Below are 10,326 nucleotides of genomic sequence, written 5' to 3'. Positions count from 1 at the left end.
TACATATATATGAGTTTGTGTGCATGTGTTTGAGGTAGGGTATTGTTTGAGACTTTGAGGTGTTAAATGAAACAATTATTTTTTTTGTGAAACATATACACATGGATATGTATGTGTATTTATGTATGACAAAAAGCACATAGGTTAACTGAACTGATTAGTACTTATTTTGTTGGTTTGCATTAACATTTAACATATATTATAAAAATTAATAGGTACCATATAATAACTGATTCTTTATAACATATTCTTTATGGAAGACACTACCCTCATAATACAACTTAAATTTGGTTTCAATGTTATACATCAACATATAAGTACATGCCCAAAAGCCAAAGAAGACAAGCCCGGCTGTACGTCATGTATTTTTTTTTTAAACTTGAGTTTGAGTCTTATTGTTGGCAAAGTTTCTGATGGGTTTAATTTTTCTTGAGAATTCACTTTGTTGTATAGCATGCATAGTTATGACAACATAGCCTAATCTCATCTTTATGTAATGATTTTGAGATTTTGAGATAACTTATTGAGTGAAAAAATTAATGAGTAAGATATGATCTAAGATATAAATTATCTCTAAAGCAAATATCAATTTTACAAAATGGTTAAGTAAAATTAACAAATTGAAATTATCTCTAAAGTGTGACCCTGATCGCAAATTGAAATTAACAATCGAATCTATTGATTTAAATAATGTCAGAAACAATACTTTAAATTATCGTTGATTCATACTGAATACTGATAATCTATGATTTTTCACACTAATCACACTCGTGATAGAGAAAAAATGATTTTTGTATATAATGAAAACTGATCATTTCCCTATGTTTACAGACATATAAATAGACATGCAAAATTCGAACGGACTTAAAAACATTAATATGCCGAAAGTTATTACAAAAATAAAGTCAAAAAAATTCCGAAAAACATATAAAAAGGTCCATAACTCATAGAAAATGGTATTTTTGGGCCCATAGGCTGACCCATACTTCCTTTAATTGGCAACTTTTGCAAACGTGTTCCTCGTCTCAACCATCGTTTCGACTGGTCATATGCTACAAACGGAGTCATGTAGCAAAATATATGGCCATTTTAGTTAGGCCCCTTTTCTAACCCTATTATCTTGAATCTCCAAATACAAAATAGCTTTCCCATCCACATTTCGGCCTACATCAAAGTGTTATCAGTGTCGGGGAATCAAATATGTCCAGCAGGTACCCACATCTTTATGCTATAGTTTAGAGACGTGATTGTCTCATTTCTTCGGAGCACATCTTTGCCAATGGTTAGACATGTGATTGGCATAGGGGCTTACGTGGGGGTTGTGATGAATCACAACTATCGGTTTTGATTGGATGTTTTCCACCGGTCACTTTGAATTTAGAGAAAATGTCACAAATAGTCTTTGTGGTTTGTTATATTTGTACTTTGCCCCTTTTGTTTTTTTTTTCGTTGCTAATGGTCCTTGGGTTTTCCAGTTTCATTGTTAATGGTCCCTGACATTAACTTCGGTTAATTTTAGCCGTTAAATTTCACATGTGCATTGCACATGGGGGCATTCTGGTCCTTTTATCCCTAAAACAGCCATACTCTATTTGCCCTCTCCTTTTTTAGATCTATTCCCAACATCATAATCAATTAATCATCATCTCTAACCAACCTAAATATCCACTTACAGATCTTCATAACATATCAATCAATAATTATAATAATAGTAAACAATTTTTTAAATCTTAAAGATTAGATATAAAAACTCAAATCTATAGCAGAGCATGTATGAAACCACACTCACAAATTCGACCCTCCCATGCATGTTACCGACCCAATAGCTTTTGGCACTTCTACATATGAAGGATGTATAAAAGTTAGAAAGTAAGCTAACTCTAAATCATTAAAAAAAATGAAGTTAGTGTATTTTTTTTTTTAGCCTAACTACTCCAGCACAGAGGAAAAAAAATTCATGAATTGAAATACTTTTAAAAATATAGTATGTCCTTTCTCCAATCCGTTTTTACAAGAAAAGGTGGGAGCAACTCTCTAGCTTAGGAACTCTTCCATCACCTTTACAGATTATAGAGCTACCCAGCTTCTCTTGATGCCAAGTACGTGTCCTCAAAATCATTACATTTTGACGAGTTGTCAATGGTATGAATTAAAAGGCCTCCTCAAATGCTCTGCCAATATATCAAGAACAACTCTTTCAGTTGCCGTCTTTTTCGATATTGTTAATCGTAAATATCGTTGTATAGGTTGTTTAATCCGTAAGCAACTAAGCATACACTTTACCGTTTGAAACCCTAAGTTTAATCCGATGTAATTTCTAATGTTTTTTGTCTATTTTTCTGTAACTAAAACCTTTAATATATCATATCATTTGTTCTCCCAATCTTGCTGCTAAGATGTGTGTCTACAATATATATATATATATATATATAAGAAAGATCAAATAAGAAGGTGTCTTTAGGAGAGAAGAGAGAGAAGGTCTTATGAACCAATCAGAACGTGACATGTGGATTTAAAAAAAAAAACGCAGTGACATTTTTGTAAACAAATCAAACTTTTGTGAGCGTGTTTCTGGATCAGCCTGTGTCTGGGTCAGCTTGGGTTATAATCAGCTTGGTTGGTCAGTTTGGGTTCTGATCAGCTTGGTTAGTCAGCTTGGTTGGGTCAGATTGGTCAGCCTGGGTTATGGGTCAGCTTGGTCAGCCTGGAATCTGGGTCAACTTGGGATCTACATTTGTGTAGATTATGTGTAGTTATGTGTCAAGCTGACCCAACCTAAGCTAACCAAGCTGACCCAACCTGACCCAAACCCCAAGCTAACCCAACCCAACCCAACCCTAAGCTGATCTAAAACCCATTATCTACATTTGTGTAGATTGTGTCAAGCTGACCTAATCCAAGCTAACCAAGCTGACCCAATCTGACCCAACCTGAAGCAGACCCCAAGCTGACCCAACCCAATCCCAAGCTGACCCAAAACCCATAATCTACATTTGTGTAGATTAATTTACATTTGTGTAGGTTGTGTCAACCTGACCCAACCCAAGCTAACTAAGCTGACCCAACCTGACCCAGACCCCAAGCTGACCCAACCCAACCCCAACCTGACCCAACCTGACCCAACCCCAAGCTAACCAAACCTGACCCAACCTAACCACAACCTGACTCAATCAGACCCTGACCCCAATCTGACCAAACTGATCATGCTGACCAACTAAGCTAATCAGAACCCAAGCTGACTCAAACCTGACCCAACCCAGAACCCAAGCTGACCCAAAACCCATAATCTACATTTGTGTAGATTATGTGTAAATTGTGTCAAGCTGACCCAACCTGAACAGACCCCAACCTGACACAACCTGACCCAGACCCAAGCTGACCAAACTGATTATGTTGACCAACCAAGCTGACCCAGACCCAAGCTGATCAGAACCCAGGCTGACCAAACTGACCAACCAAAATGATCAGAACCCAAACTGACCCAGACCCAAACTGATCGGAATACAGGCTGATCACTTCAGAAAAGTTTTAATCAGTCGATAGTAAAATTATTTTCGAAGTAGCCAAGTTATAAGTTAGAAAACATATCTAAATTAGTATATTTAAGTTATGTGGGTAGTGTTTATTTTTTACATGTTTTATTATGAAGTCCATAATCATATTGCTAAACATTTATATATTTTAAAAACCAAATTTGCTTTGTGAGTAAATTTTACTGTTCCTAATTATTACTCTTTTTTATGCCTTATGTATAATAGTTACTGCATGACACACATTTCACTATATTATTGGCCACGTGTTTCTTTTGGTTGACGTGTCTTATTTTTCGCTTTACGGTAGAAAACTAATAGTAACAATCCGATTTTTCTTTTTTGTCATAAGTTTCTTCTCTCTTTGACTACATATATATCTTTTTATCTTTCTCCCATTTGCAAAATATTTGGCTGTCTGTTTAAAGTTATATATACACCTACGTATGTATTTCTATCCGTTCCTTTTCTTTAATATAAAACTTCGCTTATGTCAAATTGCGACATGACTAACTTTCAAAGCTTCGTCTTTTATGGTGTTTCTGTATTATTTTTATTTACCTCTTCTATATGTTTTACTTACACAGATGATTTATTGTAGCCTTGTAAATGTAGTAATTACTTTTACATTTTATATAATTCCTTGGTTGTTTTGTCTACTCGATATGATCGATATATATCAAAAGATTTCCATATACAACTTTACCTTATCACACTTGAAATGCTTCTTACTTTTATAGATATGATTTTCATATAAAGGTATTTGATGGTTAGTCTTTAACGTTATAGATAGAATGACCGCCAAACATAGATTCGCTTAATTTCTGAGCTGATTTTATTCCGTAAAGTCCTTTTATGTCGCCACGAAGCGCGGATAACAATACTTAGTTTGTATTTATAAATCAAAGATGAACGTTCTAGCCTTTCAATTTTACTGTACAAAGTATTATTTATCAAAAGAAATAATTAGTTTTTCGAGAGACAAAATAAGGATATGTACGTTGTCTGGCATGGCACACAATTGTACATCCAACAAAATGACAATTTTTTGGCCAGTTCACCACTTCCATCTCGTGACACTTTTGTGGTTTCAACTTCTTCTTTTCTTTTTATTTTCTTTCACCTTTTTTTTCTTTGAAAACAATTTATAATCATAGAATCTATTCTTCGGGGAAAAAATACTTATAATTTTTTATAAAGAAGTAGCCACAAAACTCGAACTCAAATTCTAATAAATTTAAGAAAAAAAATCCTTTTATGTCTTTGACAAACTGTCCTATCCAACGTTGACAAGCTAGTAATTACTCAAGAACGTATATTTAAAAACCAGAAATCATTATTAGGGTAATGGAAACCTTTATGGTATTACATTTAAATAGCTAGTCATTCATATATATGTAAGATAATTAGATAATGAATAGAAGTTGATAGATAGAGGGTATGACTGTATGAGGCCTTGTGTTCAAGCCTTGGGAGGACATAGAAATTAAGTCCCTTTATGAAAGCTTGACTTAGGTATACTTAGGTTCAAGTCTGAGGGGACAGAGGGTACCCCTATTAATCGTCGTGTCTTTGGACGGATTAGTAGAGGTTTTTTTCCACCCATTGGGTATTTGAAATAGACATTTCTACTTCGAATAAGCTTTCTAGCATGGACCCGATTTAGACAACGTATGTTAGACCCCTCGTTGTCGAATTGCGACACGAAATTTCCAGCGAGATTCACCTTAAAAAAAATAGAGGGTTAGAGCTTGCCCAGTCGTAAAATAGACCAAAAAAGTGCGCATGCTCTTAAATATCACAAGGTAATATAATATATAGTCACTAATAGAGCTATTAATTAGACCAAAAAAGTGCTCTTAAATAAAAGAAGAAATGATACAGCTGAATTGAGTTTTGTAATGAAGCTTGTTTGGTTCCTATAAGCTATATCTTTATTTTGTTTTCATTTATTATATCTTGATTATCAAAGAAGCAAATTATTAGTTGGGTAATGATTGAAAATAGGAAGTTATTTTTTCATTTTTCTTCTTTAACTATTTTACATCTTTATGTCTTAGTTAACCAAAAACAATTTAAAATTTGTTTTCATATATAAACCATCGCGTAACTCAAAGAAATTGAAAAAGATGACAGTAAATTAATCTTATTAAGCTAAATATAATATGTCAAATTTAACTTGTGAACTCATGAAAATGATGTGAGGATTCTCGAAATCTCAAGTGTATACAGTACAAGAATTTAAAGGCAGGTTTATTATATTTATTTTTTTGTACCCAAATGGTAATGAATTATTTTTGTAAGTTAAATTATGACATCATGTTATATCTAACTTAACAAATTATAATTTACTGTCCGTTATGATATTTGAGTTTTTTTACCCGGTATATTAGACATCTTACTGTCGAATTGCAATACGAAGTTTGCAACGAAATTCAATTTAAAAAAAATAATAAATTTAAATATTTAGAAAGTTTGTTGGATGATGATTGAATTATCGTGTTAGCCCAGTGATTAGGGGGTTTTCCACAAAGTGCAGTGATTTCTTCTTGAGGGTCTCAGGTTCGAATCTTGTCACATGCAAATGTGCGAGAAGGCATTAGCAATACTATATTCACCTAACATATGAGAGCAAACACTTTAGGGCATTGTCAAGATTCGAATCGGCATGGACGCATCCTCATGAAAGATGTTAGTCATTTATTCGTAGTAGTCTTTAAAAAAAATAAAAAAGTGAAATAGTTAATAAGATATGAGTACGAACGTTAAAAGCACTCAAAAGGTGAATAATAATCACCCAAAAAAAAAGAGAATATTAAAATTAAGCATGTGATAGGAGTAAATCATCATAGTTCTAAAGGACCCACATATCACATGTAAGTTTAATGTTAATAGTTTATATCTTTGAATTATTTAACCTTTAAGTTAAGAATACTGTTAATAATTTCCAAAATACGTACAAGATATTTTAAAGATGTACGTCATGAGGTTGATTTCCAACATGTCGCCAACTCCTCGTAGAAAACACGAACTTTCAGTGTGATCCATTTACTTGTTCGCTTAGACTGCATTGGCAAGCCAATTACCTATAACACAATTAAATTAAGTAGCAACCTATTCTAATTGTTAACGCAAAACATTTTAATGTCGATATTTAGCCGGCCCACAATCTTCTTTTCTTTTTGTTGTCAAATTTAGACCAGTTACATAGCCAGAAATTAATGTTTAGGGACCCATTTTTTTTACTAAGAAGCCGAACACTTTACTAAAATTAATAAATTTAAAAATTCAATTCAAGATATAGAAAATATAGAGTTTTATAGATGTTTTGTGGGTGAATATGACCAATCTTGACTGGCATGTGGTCCGCCACTAATCTTGAAATCAAACAAATGTTGTTAAAATGTTGCGAAAAACTTTTGGCAACTGCCATAAATATCAAGAAAATAATAGGATTAATATTTTTCGTATGCACACTACTACATAAGTTGGCTTTTGCATAAAACAGAACGTTGCATGCTTACACATAAAGTATGTGACATGGAGCTCAGATTTTTTTGACATGTGCCGATCGAATATCACAATGAAAGGTCTAGATAATGTTATTTTAACCAGATTCACGCTAAAGTGTCTAATACATAGTAGGAGAAAAACCCTTTATTTATTCGTCCAAAGACACAAAAATTAATAAGGGTAAATTTTGACCAATCGGGACTTAAACCAAAATCTTTCTGAATTCAAGCCTTCATTAGAAGGACTTCCTTTTAACACTGGACTATTATATAACGACTGAAGCTCATTTTTAACAGGTCAATTAATAGACATCATGGTTATTAAAAGATAATAATTGTCCAACATTAAATTTAATGTGATGGAATGACACCTTTGTAAGCCAAGGTTGGGTTGAATAAGAATGTTATGCACATGGAGGCTTCTTTAAGTAACCAATACTCCATTGAGTTGAATATTATTTTTACACAAATCTTCAATCTTATATAATAAAAAAAATAAGTAATCTTAGATGATTTATAGCTACCAATTGTAATTAGAGTAGGATAAAAATTAATGTTAAAACCGTATAGAACTTGAGCAATAAATAAGTATTATTCGATCAAATTACTTTATGTTTTCTTTTACTTTTTCAAAAGTGTTGTGTGTCTTGTAGCTTTTTATAGAGCTGTAAGAATTCTGCTCTTTAGTTACTTTTCACAAATTGTAGACGATTTGTGAGGGTACGACTATATAAATAGTTTTATTTATTTGACAACAACGATACATTCCAATCTGGTCCATGTTGTTAGAACTTAAAAGCACTGTTATTAAAATCAAATTGTTTTCTCACAACGAAGATTCATGAAAAACAGACATCCAAAAAAAGAAAAAGAAAGTTACACATACCAAATGTCATGGAAACAAACCCCGACAACGAATCGTCATTATATGAAGTCTCAATCACTTACCAAGAAACAAACAACATTTCAGGTATGATCATCTCAACTTAATTATACAAGTTTCATTCGTTAATATACTATTAAATAATCGGTCTTACATGTTTGCAATTTAGAATGCAGTAGACATGGTCATCCATCTAACAACTTTACACCACAACATCACAAAAAAAAGGCCAACATAACGGTATATTAATATAATCTGCAAATGAACATAGATCAGCTTCTACTTAATTGTATACTTGACTTGCATGAGAAACACTAGGCCTTAAAATCCGTAAATGTCAATAGCATGATGCGAAATTTTGGGCAAATTAGAGCTCCGTGATGTAAACCCGTGTATTTGATACGGGTATAAAATCTAGTATGGTACGATCCATTTATTGTGTAAAGCAAATAAAATTCGAACATGATCTATTACATATACATCCATTTGGTTTCTCTATTTGTAACCTAATGATGAGACATGTATTATAAAAGTATTCTTTTGATATTTGTAGTGATCATCCTAATCTAGGGGTTATTATGATAAAACATAGTCACACAAAATACATAATCTCAAGTTATTATCGATATTAGGGGGTGTTTGGTAGGAGGAAATCATAGAGAATGGAAATGTAATAGAGAATGAAAATAGTGAGAAAGAGTTTGAGTATTTGGAAAGAGAATGGATGCCGTTGTTTGGTACCAACAGAGAATGAATATATATATATATAAAAATTTTAAATAATAATACATTTATTACATATAACATCTTAAAAAAAAAAATTTTTTTTTCCATTCTCACCCATTCTCTACAATTTGTAGAGAATTGAGAGAATGGAATTGATTCCTCTTTCTCATTTCTCATTCCCTATCTTCGTCGCAAACAAATAAGGGAAGTCTTTCCCATTCCCTTTCTCCCTTTTCCATTCCATCATACCAAACACCCCCTTAGTGGTCAAATATTTTAGGTATATAATCCATATATACTTGATCTTATGTATATCTTAGTACGAAAATTTTTATAACCAAAATATATGATTGATTACAAACAATCAGGCGTACAATACAATTTGTAAGGAAAAACAAAAAATGAAGCTTTTTATTGTTACAAGAATTTTGAGGAAAAAAAATAAGTTAAAAAATAATTAAATTCTGATAAAAGAAAAAGGACCAATGAGAAAATGTAGAGGCAAAAATTACCACAAATGATAAGGCAAAGCTCGACCTTAAACTTGGTTGAAATATCGTCGGAACTTCTTTGTGTAAAGTTAAAAACATTTTAGTGTTGCATGACAAATCTTCGTCAATAAAATTTGGGCCTTAGTATTATTCTATCAAATAACATGGGCTCACTAAAACTGACTAAAAAGTACAAATCCATTTTACCCATTATCACTTTATCAAAGAACAGTGGCCTATAATGTATAACTGATGGGCTGATGGCCGAAAATAACATCAAAGTATATTCAGTTTGTTGCAATTATACAATTTTAATATGAAGTATTACTAAAACTCAAAAAAAGCAATAAACATTTGTATGTCTTCCGGGATCGAATAACCATAAAGAGCATAATGTATCTACACATTAAAATGTATGGTGTTGTTTGTGTAAGCTGTTATTAGAAGTTTGTTAATATAATACAGATAAAAATTGAATTTAGATAACATATAAGTTATTGATTCTGAGTTTATACATATGATTTAGTATTTATCATAAATATTAAGAGAGGTGAAAATATAACACATGTATATAGTTTAGGTATAGAATCTATCCCATTTAAATAAAAAATAGTATATGAAAAGTTATATACCAAATATAGGTACATGAAATTTACCTTTCCCAAATATTAAATATGAGTATAAAAACTTGTAGGGATATGTGTTTGGAACATCTATAATTATCAAGTGAAACTTTTCTATGGTTATCATCATGTATTGTATCGTTAGTTTTCTATTATGGCTCGTTATTTTGTATTTTTTTTCACAAAACACACATATTAGTGGATTGGTGACTTATTAATAAGATATTTATATTTTAGAGTTTTCTACCAAATATTCAAATTTTGTTAAAAGTATATTTTCAATATTTTCTTTTTAATCTTAAATATATCCTCAGTATTTAGGGAAGTGATATATCTACAACAATTTTTAGTCATTCACAACAATACATGCTTTATACAGTTGTACACTGTACATTACAACAAATATATATTTGTTGTGAATGATAAAAAACAGTTGTCCCCAAGTATTTAAGTTGGTTCATTTAAAAGTAATCCTTTGTTACACTAAACTTGGTAATTACTAATTAGTATCCAGTTTATTTATGCTATGAAATACAATTAAAGGGAACTTTAAACCCCTAA

This window comes from Erigeron canadensis, chromosome 5 (assembly GCF_010389155.1).
Source record: "Erigeron canadensis isolate Cc75 chromosome 5, C_canadensis_v1, whole genome shotgun sequence".
NCBI classification, from domain to species: Eukaryota; Viridiplantae; Streptophyta; class Magnoliopsida; order Asterales; family Asteraceae; genus Erigeron; species Erigeron canadensis.
The sequence above is the reverse complement of the archived record's forward strand: the minus strand, read 5'-3'. Positions refer to the sequence as shown.